Consider the following 22944-nt stretch of genomic DNA (forward strand, 5'->3'; position numbering starts at 1 on the left):
GGAAATGCCAAAAGAACCCTATTTATTTGCCCTGTGTTCTCCTTATTCCATCTATGCCCTTTCTCTGAGGAAATGTTCACCAGCAATTTTTAAAAGGCTGACGTTTATACAGTAGGTGTGGCAGATGGAGAAGTTCATCCCATTCTACCCCTTGTAAAGGACTTCAGGGGCCCCATGGAAACCAACAGCAGCCTCTCTCCTCTGCCCATCAGCAGCAAATTTAGCTGCCACCCCAGCCTTCCAACAGAACATAACCCAGCCCAGCCCTTAAAACTAAAGGACAGATACACAAACTACCATATGCAGTGGCTTTTATAGGGTTTAGTCCAAATAACTTGCATGCAAGAGCAGTCCTACCATGGTCAGTTCTCAAAATTGAAGTAACTGCTGTCAGAGGATGGGGAAGAGTTTCTAGTTTGTAAAGAAATCTTTGCCTGAGAAAGCTTACTTTGAGGTTTGTAAGAGAAACCTGCATCGATTTGAGCTGGGTGTTATTAACAAATCCGAAGAGCTACAGTACTGGCTCCTCGCCACCCACCTTGGCGAACCCGACAGAACCTAGCAGACGCAAATACAAGTCAAACTCTGTAGGCTGGATACACAACAAGATACTGTTGTCCCATCTGTAGCAGTATACATGCCAGTGGATATCAGTCTCACACAAGTCAAGCAGATACAGAGGGAAGCATTTGCTTTCCTCCTTTCTTCCCACTTTTTAATTTTTTTATTTCTGTTCTGGGCTGGGAAGGGAGACTGGAACTTTGTGCCATATCTGTGGTGCTCCCAATAAACTGGCTTTGATACGGCAAACAGAAGAGGATGCTCAACATATGCTCTGTTTGTGCCACAACACAGGGACATAAGTTGTGGGACCGATGGAAAGGCTACCTGCGATGCTGGCACCCCGAATTGTTCGCCAGGCCTTAAGACACTGATTAATATGGCCCTCACTGTTTAAACGGCAGCAGTGTCCCCAGTAGCCCCCAGCACCCACACCAGGACCAACATCCCTGCTATGGCTGGTGGGAAATTCGCTGGACATGACCTGGTTAGTGTCTCTGAGGCCTAATTGGCATCCTCTGCAATCGGTCTGGCTTTGGTTGCCAGAAGAGAGTAAATCGTCTCCTCCTTTCACAGATGGGATGGGGGAAGGGGTGACGACCGCGTGTCTGTGTGTCAGTGTCAGGGGATGGCAACAAAGGATGTCAAGAACATGGCACTGCCAAGGCGCTTGCATATTTGGCTTATAACCTGATGAGTGCAAGGCAGGTGGCATAGTCTATGTCATGCCCTGTGGGGAGTGGGGAGGGAAGGGAAAGAAAAGGATGAAAAACATAAGACTGGTGCAGATGGGAAGTGCCAGTGCTTCTCACTGGAACAGAGCTGTTCAGTTTGGAAACTCAGCCAGAGAAACTTTAAAGGACCAGGAGGGAAACAGCAGAGCTGGTCAGTGTCAGAAAGCATCCCCTGATCCATCCTTCCCTACAGCCTGCTTCATTGCTGTTTTGAAGATCTAATTTCAATAGGAGAATAAATAAAAATGGAAAATTAGGAAAATATCAGAGATTTCAAATAAGTATGTGACATGGGTGTGTGTAAGAGCAAGAGAGAGAGCAAGAGAGAGACAGATATAAAAAACAAACAAACAAACGAAAACCACAAAAAAAACCCAACCCAAACCAAACAAAAAAAAAGCCAAAACAAAACCAAAAAGAACACAAAAAAACCCAAAGTACAACAAAAATCCCAAAACAACAAACGAAAAAAAAAAAAAAACCACACAAAAAACTTATTGGAACAAAACACACATGAGGCAATGCCAAAAACTTGAGAAGGAGAGTGGTTACACACTAATTTAATTCTCTAATCCCCCTACTCCTGTCACTGTTTACTCACTGATAAATGTGCAGTAGCTTCAGCAAGACAGCCACATTTGCAGAAACTGACAGCCTGACTCAGAGACTATTTACCTAAAAGACCATGAATATTAAAACAGGTTTCCAAAAGGGCCCCATCTTGAAGGAGAAGATTAGCATGGGGCCTCTTGCTGACAGACTCTTCCCTCTCCACCCCTCCTTCCCCCACTCCGTGATGCATCTCTTGTGCAAACACTCGAGAAGTATCACCTAGTTGAAGAACTGAAATATTGGAGCAATGCCCTGGAGCTGTGCATTCAGCTTTAGCCTGACAGCAAAAACACCCATCCATCCAAGGCAGAAGTTTGAGTTAGATTTTGGGTATTTTTTTTCTTTTAAAAAATTAGTTAAAACCAAAAAGCAAATAATTTTTTCCCCTCCTTCTGGAAGGTAAATTCTGAGCACAGAGTCCTTTAGCAGAATTTAAAAGGCAACAAAATTATATATTCCAAAGTCCATATCCTTAAATGAATTTAGCTTTGTCTCCTATGATGGCTCATGGATTTCACCAGAAAGCTGGAGAAAGAATAAAGTAGAATTAGAAAGGGCATGGCAAAGGATGGCTGTAAAGATCAGAGGGAATTAATGATTTCCATAAGATGGGAAAGATGAAGTTGTCTGGACACCCCAGCTGAAATAAGACAGCAGAATGGAAATCACATTTACATATATAAAAAAAAAAAAAAGAAAGGAATTTTTGAACGTACAGTTTACAATCATTTATTGTAGTAAAAAAAAAATAAAACAGTTTAACTACCTAGGGACAGGTCTGAAATCAAAGTAAGAATTCTGTTTGGTTTTTTTATGCAATGTATATTTTATTGAAAGAACTCTTTGACATAGACCAAAATTGTAAATAGATCCAAGAAAACCTAAAAAAATTTATGAAAACAGTGTAAAAGTGCTTTTAAGTGCAATAATGTGGGAACAAAAAAATTGCAGATTGCTAGAAGAAGAGAGGCAGATTAAACCTGTCCTATAGCTATTTCACAGTGGAGTTTGAAACATAATTTATTTACAAAGGACTTGATTTCTCTCATTACTACCCGTGCTTTCTACTGGGTATGAGGAGTACCCCATTTTCAGAGAGAAAGTCTCCACACACACAGAGCTGGGGTGTGCAGGTATAGGCCATGTGTGCACTGAGTATGACTCCCATCATATAGCCTGGAACACTAACACATAGCTGTCTGTCTAACCTACCATGGTTAAAGCAAGAAGACCCATGTCTCAAAATGAATGATGATGTTACCGTGCAATTATGTGTTTGTCCTGATACAGACAGTGCTGCTTATCCTTGGAAATGAGTAAATATCCTGACCCTGAAGACAAAGACATCCAGCCTCCCTCTTGGGTCAGTGAACTCTTCAGGAAGGATGAGAGCTTGTGATTTTCCAGCTTCTCAAGGTACTCTAAGATGCCTTGATGCAGGTGCTCCCTTGGTGTAAAATGGCACAGCTCTGTTGAAGTCAGTGGAGTTACTCTGTTTGTTTTTGTCCCCAGCTGAGGATCAGGTGTTTTGAATGCAAGTCTTTGGGAAATTTACTGCCAACTATGTGATAGACAAGGCTGACACAACGATGAACTTACTTGGCTTCCAGGGGAAAGGGCTAATAGTCATCTTATTTACACTCCCACAGCATCTCTGGACACCTTCCCAACAGCAACCAGGCTTCCCATGACTAAAAAACTACTGTCAGTGAGGCTGCCCCTCAGCTTTGCCTTTAGCAAAAACAAAAGAGCAGTGCCAGAGGCCACTTGGTCTGAAAGACTTTGAAAACACCTAATGATTTAGCATGTGGAAGGGTTAAACCATGAGATCGCTGGACACACAGCTCTGCTCTGGCCAACATCAGGCTTCTGCCTCAACACCAGTCCCAGAACAACCCCAGCCCCTTCAATCTTCATGGTTCCCAACTGCTGTGAGGATAAAAGTACATCTAACCAGAGGAAGATGAAATCTCCTCATGAATACACTGAAGGCTACTGAAAGACACCTTTTGTCCAGAGGGAAAGGGGTAAGGCAGGAGTCAAAGTGAATGGAAATGTCTCATAACACAGATGGAAAACCTCGGTGAACATTTCTTGCAGGCTGGATTTGGCGTCTCATTAAGGGAAGAGTTTAATTATAACCAGAGCTACCATACGGAACAAGTGAAGGTGGAACATTAGGCAAGTCTCCTGGAAGCAGAAACGCACCATCAAAGTGCAGATGAAGTGAGGGTCACTCCAGCCTCGGAATGTGGCCTCAGGATAGAGTGGTTTGCTCCAGGTTCTCTTTAAAGCACCTCGCTCTACAAAACCTCTTTCTACTACTTGAATGCTATTCACTTTCCTTGCCCACCATAGGCTTTTAGTAGAAGCCAAGAAGCTTTGTCATATCCCTGAGTATACACTAGCATAGACAAATCACGCCTATTTCAGGTCCAATTTTGAATGCAAGCTTTAGTCCATGCTCAAAGGTTAAAGAATGAATGCTATGAAGCTCAAAAGGTGTTTGTAGTCTTTCTTGGTGATCTCACAAGAAGCGTTTTGCTTTCTGGGACACCTTAGAAAGAACAGGTTTTGGAAGCCTTTTGGCTTAGTGATTGGCAGAACCTTTGAGTTGTGAATAGAGGCAAGTGTCACTTCATGCTACATTTGTTTCTTCAAGGCTTCTTCTAGGCATTCCCTTTTAGATCATTGAACAGGCAGGTCCTGAGTATATCTCTCCCAAGGAAGATGAACAGGTATGGTTTTCTGTATTAGGTAATAACTTATTGTGGACTTAATTATTTGAGAAGCTTTTATCTGTATGCTGTTTTCTCTCCATTAGATATACACATCTATACATGGGGAATTAGAGCATCCCTGGTGCACAGGCAATGCCCCCTTGATTTAGGAGGGTCCTGCAGTTTTAATGAAGCAGAACCATGGCCAGACTCCCAAAGGGTAGACAAATCTATTCTCAATCACTTCCCAAGTAACTCATCCATGTCACTTGCAATGAGTGCTCTCTTGTTGCATATGACACTGTGCATGTACACTTAAGTGCCACAAACACTTTTCTGCTCAGTATGCCCATGTGCTCTGTGGTAAACTGACCTCAGGTGGATCCTGGGAGAGTGTTTTTGTCTGTTATGTTTGTCTGTTATGTCCCACAGACCTATTGCAAGATGGTGCACCTCCTCACCTGACTCCTTGCTTGGAGGAGCTCTTGTGATAGGCATGTTGCCTGGTAGTCATAGAAATATTTTGTTTGGAAGAGACCCTCAAGATCATCAAGTCCAACAGTTAACCTAACACTGTCACTAAAGCTTGTCCCTAAGAGCCTCATCTACATGTCTTTTAAACACCTCCAGGGTGTAATGAGGCTGTGCCCAGGCTATTGCTCTTGTGAGGTGCCTTAGCAGAACAACGACATATCCCTCTGCACTTTTGTGTGTTTCTCAGGCAGTTCTGCACCCTGACCCATGATAAGACTCCATGCGTAAAAATTAATGCCTTGGGAATGGAGAAACTCGAGCGATCTGCAAAAACACCAAAAACCCCTGTTTAGATGTTTTATGTCCAATATAAGAAAGGAAGATCAAGGTTCTAAAGAAGAATTCAAACATGTAAACATTTTCATGAGTGTAGGAGTCTGTCAAGGAACATACCTCCAAGACTCCGAGGAAGTAGTTTCTGCTTTAACACCACCAACCACGCATTCATCACCCAGTAGACATGTAGACAGTCTCCCTCTTCCCTCTTCCTTTCTTCATCTACAGCAAAACCACACTATTCAAACTTTTCCGCTATCAGTAAGAGAAGCTGCCATTTACACATTTACAGAGCAGTAGACACAACACCAGTTTAATGATATAAGGAGGGAAAGAAATAAGGAGCGATCTGTCTATAATGTGTACATATATATTTTAAAGACAGCAGGAGAGACTCCGCTGTCATTTCAGTTTATTGAGAAACAGCTAAATATTAAAGAGGGCCAGGGCTGATGGAATTGGATGGAAAGTTATATCTCTGTGTCTATTTGTAATCACCTGTGTCTCTGCTTCTTTTCTCATAATACCTGCAGAGACATGACACACTGCTAGCTACCCCTGGAGCATCTTATAAAGAATGCAAGGGTTTTCCAGTGTCTGATATTCAGGTGGTGTTGGACTGGAGCACGTGTCAGCCCTGATAAGGCAGGAAGGAAGAGATCAGTTCATACCAGGTGCTTGCAGCATTTATCCGGAGAGGGAACGTGTGATGGCTGTTCCATGGGAGGGATCACAGTGTCAGCATCCCTGTTTGGACTGAGCTGGGTGACTGTACAAGACCTCTATATCTCCAGCTCTAGTCTCATCATCCACACTTGCTCTTTGCAGGTCCTGCACTGAGACAAACCCCAGTCTCATGTGTCTTCCAAGCTTTCCATGTGTATGTGCCACGTGGATTTCTTTAACTCTGCTCACCCGCCTTTTCCTCATCCTTTCATAACAGCTCCAGATGGGTGTGATTAACAGCACATAGGCCTTACACACCTTCCGTGGGAAGCAGTTTTCAGCAAATTCCCCCAAATTGCCTTAATTTTACAGGTAGGCAGAGGGAAAATGAATAACTGAAGTCATGCAGCACAACCAACAGAAAAAATATGGGAACAGAATCCACATTTGTTTTTCCTTAGATTTTTCCTCTACTCTCTAGGCAACACCATGTTCTATAACACTGGTATTTTAAAAATCAGTCAAAACTGTGGGGTTGAGAAAAGGACTGAGAGGCTTTTTGAGATTTTTCTTTTTTTTTTTTTGTCTGATATATATGCTCTTGAAAATTATTTTTGACTATCTACTGGCTCTATTTTTTAAAAAAGTTATTCATCAGGGTGTGTGTGAGAGACATTTCTTGCACTATAGCTGGGTTACAGTTGTTCGGCAGCAAAGCAAGACACTTAATACCCAGTGGTAGTGGATGGTTTTGATCAGACAAGGAGTTTAGCTGGAAGGATGGATACTTGATTTCAGACCTTAGTTCAATTCCTAGCTCAGCCAGTTTGCTTGTCTTGTCTCTAATTCCACTCATCTAGGCCACTGAGTTACTATTTTTCCTGCTTTTCCAAAGTTTTTGAGATAGTAAGTCAAGTAATGATCGAGAGGCATTCCACAGCCCGGCACAGAGAGGACAAGAACTTACGCAGGCAGAAAAATGGTTTCTGTTCTCTGCCTGGAAGAGCATAACTTCTGCAGTTGTGTGTTTCCAGCAGAAGCATTCATAATTATGAATTCAGCAAGTCAGTGTGCTGTGCATAGTCCACAGCTGCTCATGAAGAAATCATTGTCTGTGAGAAATGCTTCTGGTTAACATGTGTGCTGCAACAGGCATAAAAATTGAGTGCAAACTGGCCATGAACAAGCAGAACAAATTCAATTTGGGAGTCACAGGGCTATTGTGTCCTGCACAATGGTCTGTTGTCACAGAGCTCTGCACAGGATCCAGGGACCGATGTAGGAAACTTTGACTCAATTTTCAAATAATTTTTAGTTTGAGTTCCTAAAGAAATGAGGGATTTTGTGATTATTCTATATCTTAATGTCTATTTACATAAGTCTCTCTTTTCCTCCCCTCTCAATAACTGAACCAATTGGCACAGGAGGTTTCATTTGCAGCTTCAGAGATATGAGAGAAAGTAATCATGAAATGAAACGCTGTAGAGAAATAGGCTCTGTTATTTTTTCACTCTCCAAGGAATACATGTTTCTGAAAAACTTTTCTACGAAACTGAAGGTGTTTTGGAATATTGTCCTTCTTCACCATTAAAAATGTCATCAATAAATTGACAACCTTATTTGAAGTAATTTCTAAGCTTAGACAGCAACTATCCCTGTTTACATAAGACAGAGTAGAGATCATCCAGCCCTTTGCTGACCAGAAAACCAAAGTACTGGGCAAGTGTTGTCTCCAGTACTTGGTCTTAACAGGTTATTTCTTTAATCTTCTGTTGCTCAGACTGATGTTGAGGGGTCTTAAAGGCAACAAACTGAGCTCAGGCTTAGGGACTACTGGCCTAAACTCATCTGAAAAATCACCAGTTTAGGCAGTTGTGTCTACTGCTCTATTGCCAGTCAGTTAAAAGACCAGTCTGGGTCCAGAAAGTAATTCTGTGATTTAAGGCCAGTTTTGCAGCTATCTTCATAACTTCCTCAGGCTTCCCTGTCTTGTCAGTCCTTAAGGCTAATATAAATAACAGTTACCTTCATGCTGTTCTGACTTTTATGGAGGAACAGATTCAGCCAAAAGCCCAGTGTAAAGGATCTACACACCCCATCTCCTCTCTGCCTCTGTATATAGTTCACTGACAGGTCAAGCCTGAACTTACAACAGAAAGACCCAGTGGGTAAAGAACCAGCATGGGACTGAGCTGCAGGCAAGTAATTAGCCATTTTCAGCTGCAAGCTCATTAATTTCCATAGGTACCTAAAAAATTTCCGAGATCCAGACTTCTGTACATCTCTGCCTCGGTTTGCCACCTCCCAGACAGAAGGAAAAAACATTGGTCTGTTTCACAGGAGAACAGATTTTGGTAATGAATTCCCACCCTGTAGTGCTCAGACATTACAGAAATGACAGTGGTATTTAGCACTAGTGGCAAGACATATGCATCCGTGTAGATTTTTCTCTTTGCTCCACAGGACAAAATTCAGCAAGGATGGAGCAGGCTAGGCTCAATCCTTAGCTAGAGTATATTGAGGTGGTTTAATGAACTACCATTTTGCATGAGCTAGAATGCCACCTGCCTGGCTCTGGAGTAATATGATGAGCTGTGTAAGCTAAGTGCTCCTCCACACTCCTAGGAAAACCCGTCAAGCAAGAATTCAGATTAAAAGGAGTGCGCACAAATGTTTTCTTAATAATAATTAATACGTGATTAATAGGAACAAATTCTGAAAATAAATGATTATAAGATGTCTCTATAGCATGCCACTAGGATGATGGGGATAAATGATGCTGAGGCACCTGAAAGTTGAGAGCCCATTACTAAGCATTTATAAACGGGAATGCATAAAAATATTTATCCACGTCTTTCTGAAACATGCTCTAATGTGTCTTCGAGCAATTTATCAGCTAAAAGTAATTTTCATTAATCACTTATTAATTATTAATAAAGTGTTTGTAAGTGTCACCTTAATTTAAAGTGCTTCTGACTCAAAGTGCACTTCCAGACTTTCGTTCTTGAAGGAGAACTTGACTCCCAGACCCAAGTCCTTCAAGCTCAAGTGACCTTGGTACATCGTTCCTCACTGAGCCCACTCTAGGCCTCCACAACTGTTAGGCTTGCAAATGGGACTAAGTCATGTTTCTGGAAATCACAATTTGTCATTTCAGAAGGAAACTTGATCAGATCCTCTCTCCCCACTCACAGAGCTAGATGCCCAGACCTAGGAACGCAGCATTCAAATGTTTCAATTTATCATTACAGTGGAACCCTGAAGAGATCACATCTGCTAAGGCCATAAATTGGACAAGATCCCACTTCAGAAGGAGCAGGCTTAGCTCGATACTCCCATTCTTGAACAAGGGACCAATTAGGCAGGCTTATTTACCTGCCATAAAATGAGATGTTAGCCAGTGGGAGAAGTCACTTAAGGACAACAACAACATAAAGTCTTTCAGATCTCTCTGTTAGTAATGGCCAGCTTAAGAAACAGCAACTCTTCCTTCTCTTCCTCCTGTTTCTTTATTTCTCCTTTCAAGTCAGTCTCTGCTCTCTGCCTTTCCTCCTTCCTTTTATACATTTCATCTTCTTCCCTGTCCCTTCTCTCTCTTTTTTTCTCTTGACTCTTCTTTTACTTAATTTGTCCTCCTCCTCTTTCGCTGTCGTTTTCCACACATGCACACATCCAGATAATATTTAATTTTGAGCTTTACTACTGAACAAGCAATAAAAAAGGTCTTATATCTCAGAACAGAACCTGGGCTACAAAAATGAACAAATTGCCCACACCATCTTCCCTTCATAAGATTTTACAGCAAGGATTGGATCTTCCATTTGCCAAAAACTGGATTCAGGCCTCGAGAGACAGTAAGGGGAAATCTTCAGGCTTAAAAAGTGATATTTTCTGCATCTCCTCATAACCTCAATTCAGCTTCCTCACTAGATGGATAATGGTGTGAGAACATCCAGAGTGGAAGCAGAGAGAAGCAGCCACACATCTGTCAGGGATGGTCTGTGTACATTTATCCTGCCTCCGTGCTGGGGGATGGACGAGATGACCTCTTGAGGTCCCTTCCAGATGTACTCATCCATGACTCCATGATTAATTGCCTTCATGATCTGCAGTTTATCTATCTAAAGAAATAAGCCTCAAAATCTCCTGCAAATACAAATCCTGTGGGGTGCCTGAGGATATTGCCCCTCCATCCCTGAGTGCTGCACCCTAATTTAGACTCCACAGAGGGGTTGTCTCCCTGCTGATCCCTGCAGAAATATAGTCCCTTTCATATCCTCTAATAGCAAAGGAATTAAAGAATAAAGCTGATTTATCTCAGAAGAGAAAATAAAGGAAATCCAGGCTCTAAATGAGAAAGAACATTTCTATACTCAGCTTCCCCTGAAGACAGAGACAGGGAACTGAATCTTGGTGAGGGCTGCTGATGGCATATTCTGGTTTTTCAGTACTGCTTCCCCTCCAGTACAAGCAAGATTAATTTGTGGTGTGGCACAGAACACTGCCATCCTAGCCAAAGGGGAGCCCCAAGAAAGAAGTGCGTGGCTCCTTCTGTCTTCAGTCAGAGAGGGTACTTTGCTGAAGCAAAGTTCATCCAGTTAAGGATGAACATGGAAAAGGTATAAAGGGAGGAAAAGCAAAAAGAGTGGAAAGGAAAACAAAAGCAACAACAAAGGAGGGGGTTGGACAGAAATCTAACATGAATATCTTCTGAAACACAAGTATGAAGGATGGGAATGTCTCTGAAGAGATACAGTTGTAGACATCTCCACTTGAACTCCTAGACATCTCCAGCTGATTTGTTCTATGTATTTATTTAACAGTGAAGTACATGTATCTCTAAAGTAGACTTTTTCTCTTCACAGCTTATTGTGGATCAAAAGGATACTGCTGTAGTATGGACTGTAGTATGGTCAGATCTAACCTACACAAATATAATTTAAACTGAGTCTTCACTATAGCTTGCAAGTAGAAGAGTGTGTCTTCCTGGAGAATCCGGTCATGCAACACTAATTTACTGAAAAGTTGCCTGGTTAATAAACACAATGTACAATAAAAATACTAAAAACTTAATCTTGCTTTATTAGGCTGGCCAGATCTAGGCTATGAGGAGTTTATATTAGCCTACCCTTTCAATAGTCATGATAAAAATAATAGAGGAAATTAGTTTGGTATCACACTTCCTCTCTCTTCTGAATCATTAGAATTCAAAATGAGTTAAGAATTCATGGGGGTGAGATTCAACTCATTAAACATAGTTACCTACAGTAGCTGCGTATATGTGAGTTAGTCACCCTCGACTCACTTGTTAATCAAAAGAGAGAGTTAGACAATTCTATGCACTTCAGCAATTTATTTCCTCCTAAGGCACATATATAAACCATAGATCAGAGGATTTTATTAAAACAACAACAACAACAAAAAACAAAAAAACAAGCCAACAATTTATTTCCATTCACTAACCATAGTGGGAACATACAGTAAACAGTGCAGATGCAGATTTCTAAAGATAGATGGGATTTCTAATTTGTAAATTTCAAATTAAAAAAAAAAATAGCATTCTGCCTTTCTACAGACTTTAGCAGGAAAATAGTGTCATCTCTATGGTTCTCTTTCTTTAAGATCTATAGAGCAGAATTATTATTTTAAAATGAATTTTCTCTGGTAATAGGAAAAAACACAATGTTAGCTTGTTTTGGGTTTTTTTTTTTTTTTTTGTTTTGTGTTTTTTTTGGGTTTTTTTGTTTGTTTGTTTTGTTTTGGTTTGTTTTTTTTTGCTTTAAATTCAACTCTCCTGACCAATTTTTCATTACTTTTCTTATTTCTTTCATTTTCCCTGCCTCTTTCCAACAATCTGACTACTTGTTTCTTTACTTCCTTTTCATCTTGAATACAAAGAGCAGGTTGATCCCAGCTCTGGCCCTGGAAATGTCAGGCTGAAAATGTTACTCTTGGAGTGATTTGCATGCATTACAAAGTGACAGGTGACAGGAACACACAACCTCGGCTAATAGATGATTAATGATGTGATGTTGGCCAGCTCTGTTGACTCGTTTTCCTCCTCTTCAGGAAACTTCAAAGGCAGCTGGCATTTCTATTGCCTTATGACAGGCTCATAGGTGAGTGTAATTGTTTAGTCCATATGTGCATAGCACAGAAGTAGCTGTGAGCATGTTCATGGAACACATTTATCTGTATGTGTGTATAGGAAACAAGGTGCAGAATCATATCCATGAGCTCCTGCATTTTCTGTGCACATACAGGCTCCTCATATACAAACTGTCTGGTTTCTGTGGGTGGTTAGAGCATCATTATTCAGCTACTATATTCTGAATAAAATACTATGGCCCATTTGGGTTTACAGTCTAAAGGAATGAAAGAAACTCACTGGAATTTTAATCTGGATGGAGAAAAATCAGCCCTAAAGTAAACAGTACATTTGGAAGGGAGCCCAGTATCTAGCAATCAGAACAGGGTTAGAAATAAGTCAAAGCTGTAAAGTTGGATCTTTTCTTCACACCCCCTTTTTTCTCATCAAAATTTGGGAAGGTTCAGGTCATTATAGAGATGAAGGACAATGGCAGTGTGTTCAGATTTCAACCCCGCCCAGAATTTGAGGTATACACTCACTTCTGATGCATGCATTATCAGTCTGGGGTCCAGCTAAAGAAGTATTTTGAGTTTTCTGGGATAATATTCTTAGGCAGGATCCCCTCAAAACGTATGGATGTCAACCTCCGGATGTAAAATTCTAGTACTTGGTAAAAGTGAAGGAAAGCTCATTTCCTACTCCACACATAAGCACCTCTGCCTTCTGCCTGGGGTTTCTTATCATCAGCACTCTCTATTAAGGAATCTATTTTAAAGTTGCTCAGCATTAGTGGAAAAGGAAGAAAACTGGAATTGTAGATGGGAGTTTGGGTTTTTGGTTCTGAACAAGGATCACCCAAATCGTTGTGGGGTTTTTTTAGATTAGATTTAGATGTTTAGATTTTTTTTTGAGATTAGTAGATTTCTGGATCAAATTTCTGCACCAAAAGTGTGTATGTGTGTTCCTTTTATTTAGATAGAAAAGTGTGAAATTTGGTCTCTCTTTGAAACAACAAATTGTTCAAGAGCCAATACTCCATAAAGCTGCTGTAGCATAAAGGAAGCATGTCTTTAAGGAGAGCTTAAAACATTTTGTCTTTGTTCTTCCAATAGTTCTAATTTGGAAAAGCACAATGCAGATGTCTGAAGCCGAAAATAGATGTTCCTAAAACCAGAGACAAATGGCCAGAGGAGGCCTTGAAAGATTTGTATCTTCTGTTGATTAAAAGGGGAACGCAGGAGAGCCACTGACCGCTCACTGAGATAAATCTTCTGCACAGGATCATGTAAAATTGGATTTGAAAGGTCGTTGAGAAATCAGCTGAGTTCTGGGCAAGAAACTTGTCCTGAGCAATTGAAGCCCATGTCTGAGTTCTGAGTGAGCCCCAGTATAGGACTTACTTGACAAATCAGCTGGACCTGGGACAGATTTTGACCCTGTGTCTGTCTTCCCGAGCCCCCTCAAATGATGGTTTCTCATCTCTTTAGCTTGGACAAAGACGGAAAATAGGCTTTCTAGTGGCTCACAACATGAGGCAGAGTCTGTGTAGCTTCTGAAACTTTCACTTTGGTTTTCTTTGCTTCACAGATTGTTCAGTTTGTTAACTCTGTCTAAAGATTTGCCATGTTCACTTCACCTTTTCCAGCACTTACTAACCCTTCAATTTATGAGACATCACCCACTCCAACTCAGACACTGCTCAAGACAGGGCAAGGGACTAAGTGTCAGGACACCAGAAAGTAGAGAGAAAGAAAAGTGCTGCGAGAGCTTTGATTGATTTCAGACCTGTCGGATTAAGCAGGTCTGGAAGTTTGGGTGATGGCACTTGTGCTTCATGCTTGCTTAAGCTGAATTGCCTTAGAAAAAGTTGAGCTTTCTCTATGGTTGATGGAAAGAATTTGGTGGGACCAAGTTAGGTCAGCCTCTCTGAATCCTTCCCCCTCCTCAATTATTAGTACCGTTTACAAGTCATACAAGGGAGTTTTTCAGATCACCTGGTCTGCTGTGAGCTAGCTGGCAGCTGGAGACATCCCTTTGCTGCTTAGCACAGAAGTCAGATACAGGCTCACCGAGACAGTCTCTTTTACCAAAGGGAAAGCCTATTTCTCCTTCTGTCCTTACCATGCTTGTTTTTTCCTTCATGGTGATGTTTGTTTCACCTGAGCTCCTCCTATAAGCATCAGCAAAAAATGTCTTGGCACTTTGGGCTTGTGACAATACCAGCTCCTAATTTGTCACATCTATGCCAGACTTTCAAGTTAACCTGGGTACCTGCTAAAAATGGGTATTGTTGTTTCTAGTACTCCTGGAACTGCAGTTCATTGTGTAGATTTTCTTCAAAGTCTATTGAATAACATGCATCTGCATGACTTTGTGTATGAATGTGTCAAAGGAAGATGTCAGAGTGACAGAAGAAATACAAGTTAAAGTCAGCTCACAGAAACAAATGTTTTAACCTATTAATACTGTTATGGAACTTGAAAATATAAGCAATTATCATGGTAGCGACATAGGTGCCTATAAATACATAGACTAAGAAAAAAGACTAGTTATAGAGATGTGGCCATTGACCAGTAGTGCTGACATTTTTAAGTGATACATTAACCGGTACCTTTCTTGTTTCTGAGCACTTTGAAAGGCTGCTTTGAACATTTTCCCTAGGTTTTCGATAATTATTAGCTTCAGGTATCCGTACTATGCTGCTACCTTTAAATGTTTGAAAATTTAAAATTAGAAAAATCTGTTTTCTTCTAAATGATCTTTGTGAAGTCTATAAAGTTCCAAAAAAGGGAAACTAGAATGAAGTCAAGGTTAAAGTTTCTGGCTTACACCTGGTTTTACAGAAGGTAGCACCAACAACAATAGAAATGATTTTAGTCACCATATTCAAGAATCTCCCCTTATTTCAGTTCTAAGGAAAATTTGGATGGCAACATTTAGGAAGAGTGGCTGGTTTGTTCATTTTATTTCCCTTCCAAAGCTTGTATCGAGCAAATGAGGCACGTCTGACTCCACATGATCTTTCTGGCTGACATTAAGAATGGAAATTTGCAGAAAAAGAGAAATTGTTTTGAGGAAATTTTCTGCAAGTATAAAAGGGAGGTTTTCAGAGGGAAGCTGGTAACTGGTGAGGGGTACTGACACTTGCTATATTAGTGGAGTCATTGCTCACCTGCTACAGAATCGCAACCACCTTGAGGTGGAACACACTAGCAGCTGTAAGTCCCAGTCTTTTAGGACAACAAGAGTTTTGGCATGTCCTCAGTGCAATCAAGATTAGCTACTTATACAACACAATAGCTGAGTACAGGAAGAACAGCAATTTCTTTTAAAGTATTTCTAAGTCTGTTAGACTTAGAAAGTTCCTGGAATGCTGAAAGACCAGAAAGCTTCCACTCCAAAAGCCTTCAGCTACTATGTTGGATAGTCCCAAGACCAAGCTCATTCCCCCTTGCTGGCCCGATTTCAGGAGTGAAAGTGGCAGCACTGTAAAGCAATTGAATTAATTACAAGCTCTCTAAACTATTACTAAAAGAGAGATGTAACATCCTGAAGTTTCTCCTGTGATCTCAGTGATAACTTCACACCATTACATCTTCTACAACCCCACGCCAAAGGGCTTGCCAAAATGCTGCGCGTGTCTTCTAGGCACGCAGCATGTGTATGCGATCAATCCATTTGATTTGTAGGTCAGGACTAAGTCTTACAGGCAGACCCAATGATCTCATTGCTGCCAGCGTGAATGTAAAATACTTTGAATGAAAACAAGGGGATTGATCTAAAAGGACACAGGTAATTTAAAGCAAAAGTTGGGCTTTTGTGTATTAATTAAAAAGTTTGTTGTAACCTATGGGACACATCAACTCTCTTGTAAAGGTTGTCATCTCTGCACAGGCAGCCATTTGTTTTCCTTTCTTCCAAGAGAAACTCGGAAACTCAGCTATGCCTTTTGCTGCTATATCCTCTGGGACAGAGGTCTGGTCAGATGATTAACATTATCTTCTTTCTTAAATATTACATTATTAAAACCGGGCAGGGGTTTTTATGGCAGCTGACTAATTAGCCCCACATCTCATTTCAGCTGTCAAAAATCTCTATTCATTGACAGTTTGCTTTAAGTGGCTCAATTAGCATAACAAATGACTCACCAAAAGTTCTGTAGGCATCCTGTTGATTAATGTCATTTATCTTGCAAACCAGCAGTAGATGGCTGAGTTGCTCTTAACAATTATTATATATGTTTATATACATTTGTGTGTCACTCTCAGAGAAGCGATACAACTTAAAAGTTGTTTGCAAGTGTTTAATAACAAATAAAGAGCTTCCATCATCTGCAACAAGATGCATGATTTCTCCATTAGAAACCAGGTGGAGGACAAGTTCCCATGCACATCCACCTGCATGCATCCAAGTGATACAATGTACAGAAATTTCTGAGAACCTGTGATCAGACTGAGGAGGAAAGAACCTGATTAGAAGCCTTAGAGTCTGTCTTTTTGACTTTCGCCTACTGTCTGCATATGCCTTTCAGTACGTTGGTCTGGTACGTAGTACCTGTGCTCATGCTTTACATGCTCCATAGGTAATGCACAGAAAAAATTGGCTGGGTTCTTGTTTCGGTTTCAAAGACTTCCCTTGGATTTATGCTTCTAAAAGTCTCATGAGATTTGGAATGCCCAGCATCCTAAGCTCTGGTGGCCAGACCTGATAGCCTATCAAGGGACACAGTACAGCAGCAGGGCAGCTGATTTCTTATTAAAACAGGACCCTTGATGAGTGACAGTGCAGTAGTACTGGGCAAGGAGTGGAGAGGTAAGAGCATCCATTTTTTCCTCAGCCCTGCCACTCACCTTTGGTGTGGCCTTACTTAACCTCCTCTCTGCTTTTTTCCATTCACTTTGATTTTATCCACACTGCTCATGAGGTCTATGCAGTCTTTGCCACAAGGACGGTCCTTTCCTCAGTGTTTAAGCATTGTTTAACCCAGCCTAAGGTCAGAACCTCAGAAACCCTTGTTATATAAAAATATGTTTCACCACAGAGCAAATTCCAGGTATTCACCTCTGTGGTGGAAAATGGGCTTAGCATCAGCTCCCATCAGATAGTATCTCTGATCAGATGACAATGTTCTGAAATTTCTGCAGATAGAGGTTTTCTCCCACTAAAATCAGAGATGGCCATATCTTATGCTGAAAGGCACAGTTTCCCCCCTCCATAATCATTATGAAAAAGTATGTGTGGGTTTCAGTTGTTTCAAAGTAATTCTCCTAGAGGAAGAAGCTTTTATCACTGAACTCTTTAATAAGGTCTCTTCCCCCCAGCCCCAGGAGGGACCGTGCAAGCTTTAAAGAAAGTACAGCAAGTGCTCTCACTACTGAAGCCACTAGGAGTATATTTTATAAAGCAATATTAAAGAAATACTGAGAGCAGAATAATTTAATCAGATTCATGAAATCAAATACCCCCAAGGCAGCAATGAAGATGCAACTCAACAAGTGCTGGCATTTCATTCCATAGGAAGGGGAAAATTCATCAGCTCTTTTTTTTTTTCTTTCTTTTTCTTTTCTTTTTCTTCTTTTCTCCTTATAGCAGTAAAACTTGATACTAAATACAACTAAAGTCAAATAACCCTAGGACACGAGGATTACTGCAATGGCACCTTGGGCCTCCACTTAGTCACACTCTGTTCTGTCTCTTCTTGTTTGGGAGCTGGAAAGTATTCACTACTAGGGAACTGGAGAGAAGCTTTTCAAGAGTTTCTTTTAATTACAGGTTTTTTTCCTGATTACATGATCAGTCACTGGCAAAATATTTCATCATTTTTTTCTCTGCCTACTTCCATCATGTTGCCATGACTGTATTCTCTTTTGGTAAAGAGCAGCACAGGAGACCTTGATACCAATGCGGGGTCTCCTCATGATGCAGAGAAATATAACAATAATAAATGAAAATTGAATTGAAAAATTAGCAGAGAGAGAACCCCCTAAATCTTGAAACTTAAGGTGCCATGCGTCGTAAGTGTCAAAAATCTCTTGCAAGGAAAGAGCCTCTAGTTTTTGTTCCTTTATGCCATTAATTGCACATTCAGCTGATGGCTTCTGGCATTCCTGGGGTTGATTCAGGAGCAGTGTTTCTGTAATTACATCAGTGTAGGCTAAGAAACTAAGGAGTAAGCTGACACTGATGGCAACTTGCACTGCTAACTAGGAGGCCTTGGGAAAAGCTCTTGGAGGAAAAAAAGGTATGATTCCTCTAGTATCTTCTATGGCCCCATTGAAATACCAACTGTACAACAACTTCGAGTTTACCTATCCTTGAAAGACCTTTGTAGAAGTCAACTTGTTCTTATTTGCCAGGTATATAACTGAAGCCGAGAAATAAATTCATCTCACTTAAATTTAACCATGCAAAGTTGGACATCAGGTTCATTCCAGGCATCTCCACTTGCTGCATTGTCAACAAGGACTCAGGTGCCCCATGCAGTGAATCATCTGTACTGCAAGAGGTGGCACCTATTGCCTTACAAAGGTGCCTGTCCCTCCCTACTGACTATAGAGTTAAGAATAGTAGCTTAGGCTGAATACTTTTATGGAGCTAAAATTAGCTGAGAAGATTCTCATCTAGCTGTCTTCTCCCAAGAAACATGAGGGAAAGTGGATAGCAGAGTAAATTATGGTCAGTTCACCAGGCATACATACTGTGCAGGGGGTTACCCTTCCTTTTCATATGGCCATCAGACCACCTCTGCAGTGAGGAGATGGAGCTGAAACACCAGATCTATGCACTCGAGATCTGGGTGAATGCAGTACACAAGCACTAAGGTAATCTGGAAAAGCTGAATAAGTGCAGAGGAACAAAACATTTAGGCAGCGCATGATCCTGACAAGTGGCAACAATATCCCTGAGACAGAATTTGAAGAGTATGGAGAGAAGAGCCTTCAGTTTATGATGCATATTTAAAGGCTGAAATATAGCGGCAGTACTGTCCTGTCCTGCCTCATGGCTTCTTTTTCCAGCAAGGCCATCATAAATTCTGCCTCGAGCAAAGCAGAACTGATTAGACTCAATTTATTCTTCTTTAAAACACACACACACACACAAACACATTCACCGGGGAAGGATATAGAAGTTCCAGGAAAGAGCCGTAACTCAATTGCCATTATAGAACAGAAAGATAATTAAGTAAATGTTGGCAGGGGATAGCATTGAATAACTTTAGCAGAATGAGTTCTTCTTTGCTTTGCCCTTTGCAGAAAGTATACCACATTCTCTAGAGACCCCACCCTAAATTGCTTTGGATAGTTTCCTTTTCCTGAAGGAAATCAGAGAGAATAGGGCTGGAATGGAACTCTAAAAGTCACAGTTTCTCCCATTACAAGGCAAGATCAACTCAAGATAAGTTGATAAATGTACATGTTTTGCATGAGGAGATTGGTATGTATGTTGTATTGGTGTGCAGGTAACTTTTCCCATATTAGCTACCTGGAACTTAGGAGCATCCACATAACATCTGAATCACTTTGATCTACAGCTTGGAGCAAAGAGAAGGTTTTTAAAAAGAAATTAATAATAAGTGAGTCATAACTAGACATTCTGAAATGTAACTGGCTTCTGATTGTGCATGAGTACCTGGAGTACAAGGGAGCCATGAGCTGCAGTTACTAATTATTTCCAAGGGCAGATAAATAACAGTTCTGCATTTTATTTGTCCCATGTGGTGATCCACTGGGTTTGTAGACTTTGGCACATTTTATGTCTTGAATTTATCATGAGTTTATAGCCAGCCAATAAGTTAACAGAAGAAGAAACAGAACCCCATCATTGTAAATCTTATAAGACTGTACTGTTTTTAACTAGAATAAGAGAAAGAGCACATATGAGAAGAAAGAAAGAAGCACAGTTTAATGTTAAACTGGTAAGTCTGAATTGATTCTTATTGAGGCAGGTAGGCTTCAAGTAAGATGGTTTCTCTTAATGTTTTTGGAAAACACATTTCATGTTCTTTCTGAGTTCATTGAAAGAATTGTATAAAAATTATGTATGTATGTATATATATATATATATATAAGCAGCCATCTTTAGAATATAATTATTTGAAATCAAAATCTTACAAATAATTTATCTTACTTTCTATCATGGAAGGTTATTTAAGCTTCTAAGTAACGAATCTTTGTCTAAAACATATTCTGCAATCTTTGCATATTCACGTCACTATATTTCACAGACTACACCTTCAAGAATCACCACATGATGTATGAAATGAAGCAAAAATGGTAGATATTGTTAGACTGATTTAAGTATATCGGTGCTAATTTCTCAGCCTCCAGAACCATCAATGTAATCTTAAAGTTTCAAATACCTCAGAAAAAAATAATCTTGGAGGGGGAAACAGGGATGTACAAGTGGCCCATTTCGCTTAATAGAAAAGTTTGCACAAAGAAATTTTGGGTTTTTGCCACACCTAGAATATATGGTAGGCTCAGGATGAGAAGAAATGTTTCATGATTGCACAATCACGGGCAGTCCCACCCTTACATGACATCTTTAATGTTGCACTTTGTATCTTAGGGTTTATTCTCATAACATCTGTCCAGAGGTTCTAATTTTAAAAACTATACTCCCAACAATGCTGTCCTGTGATTTTATGGGAAAGAGAAGATGATCAATAAGAAAAATACATCCTTCTAAACCAACCAACCAAACAAACAAACAAAAAAAAACCCAACCAAAATCAGCAGTATCATGCTTACACAGGGCATTGGAAGAAAGTAAAAAGAATGCACAATATATTCAGTAAGAAGAATCTATGTTTAGCATATGATTCATTTCATTTCAATCAATCCTAAATTTAACAGTATAGCAATGACACAATCATTCCAGCTCATTCCATGATCAAATAAAGAGAAGCATATACTTCCAAAGAGAGATTTATTTTGTGTTTAGGCATATCTTGAGGATACACGGAATAAATTTACTTTTGCAATGGTCCTATTCCTCCATTGACTATAGAAAGGTTCTAGATGACCAGACTAGCCACAGTAACTGCCTTTCAGACATCTGAAGGTTGTGTGTGTTGAATCCAACCCAGTAAGATCTCTCATTTCAGCCTGAAGTGGCTAAGACAACCGTGGTTGAGAAGCCACTGAAAAAACGTACATGTTTTTGTTTAAATGCAATATTAGAGAACACAGATGACCTGATTATAATTTATGATTTGTATTTTAGTGCTACCAGGAAGCTTAAGCTGCTTAAAGACTTTACAGTGTAAGCAGAGATGATGGATAGGAAAGGATGGAAATTTACAGGAACCCTAGCACAGAGATTACTTGGCTTCCTGAAGGTCTTAACAGCCATTTTGTCTATGGAAAAGATAGGAACTGGAGCTGTATTTCTTGAAACTCTGCTCAGAGATCTAACTGCAAAAGTCTTCCTCCCTGTCAAAACCATACTAAACTACTTAAGGTAGAAAGACAGATCTTCATGTATGAATTATGAACGAGTGGCATCAAAACACTTAAAAGCATGATCTAAAGCCTAAAAAGTATCAATCGGATTGTGGTTGAGACCCACAGTGAACCCACAAGGCTGAAAGTGAAACCAAAACAAGAAAAGCTCCTCAAATGGGAAAGGCATCAGCTCCTAAGTCAGAAACACATGTTCCTTCAGATACGGACTTTTTCCACCTTGGTACTATGAAGATATAGATAGAGACAGTACAGCAATGAGAAGCTGGAGAGGAAATGAAGAATGTTGGACACAACCTTGTGTTTCCATAAGGATTTGAATTTAATCCTAATTTTCACTAGGCAAGGCATCTAGGTTTGTTGTATCAGGTTCCCTCTGTAGTCATCTGAGAAAATAACAGCACTTCTTGAGAAAAAGTAAAATTGCCAAGAGACTGAATTGCCACCTGGAGTGCCCTTTTTTTTGTATGGACTGTAAGGAAACTTAATATTAAACCTGCAGAGAAATACAGTGTCTCAAATTTGGTAGGGGAAAAAAAAAGTACCTGTGAAGATCAGATGAACAGATGAAAAAATCTTATAACATGGATCTGGATAATTTGAGCATCATACTCTGGATGAGCAGGGTTTGACATTGGGCATGAAGTTTTGATACAGCTTTGCCATGGCTTTCAGCAAAGCCTGGTTTTTAACCATATTGCAGAAACCCAGAGGAGGAGCTCAGTTTATAGATAGGATGGCCACAGGTTGTCTGAGCTTGGGACAGGCATCCAAAGGATGAATAGCACACCTACAGGTGTTCTGGGCTTCAAATAATCCTCTAGGAGATGATTACTAGCAGCAGATCTCTGTATCTGAGGCTCATCTGTCATAATTTCTTACTGAAGAAGAAATGAGGGAAAAGATCTGCCAAAAATATATATGATGGATCAGCCAAATTGTTTCTAAATGGTACCTTAGTCAGAGATCTCCACAGGGGACCAGCAGCCAGCTGCACTACACTATAGAGTAAATGCTACTGCTTTGGAAAAGAATCAGTGGCAAGTGATTTGCATTAAACAGTCTTTTTTTTTTTTTTTTTTCTTTCTGTTGTTGTTGTTTTTGTTGCTATTTTTGGCTAACACAGAACTGCATCAGCATGTGAAATTCATAGAGAAAGTGCCCAGTTGCTGATTTCTAGTATATTTTCTGTCTCCATGTTCCATGTTTAGAGATTTTACTCCCAACGAGGGAAGGAAGGGAGGAGTAGCAGGGTGGGGGTGGTGATAGTAGATTCCAGAAAAACA

The 22944-nt window shown here is 40.3% G+C and overlaps 1 protein-coding gene across 20 annotated transcripts in view; it reads right to left on the reverse strand.

The window, feature by feature from the left end:
- Positions 1 to 22944, reverse strand: part of CELF4 (CUGBP Elav-like family member 4) — a gene marked incomplete at both ends in the record, with an annotated part of 685986 nt that overhangs the window by 341779 nt on the left and 321263 nt on the right. The window lies entirely within an intron of this gene.

This window comes from Streptopelia decaocto, assembly GCF_964273445.1.
Source record: "Streptopelia decaocto genome assembly, chromosome: Z".
Taxonomy (NCBI): Eukaryota; Metazoa; Chordata; class Aves; order Columbiformes; family Columbidae; genus Streptopelia; species Streptopelia decaocto.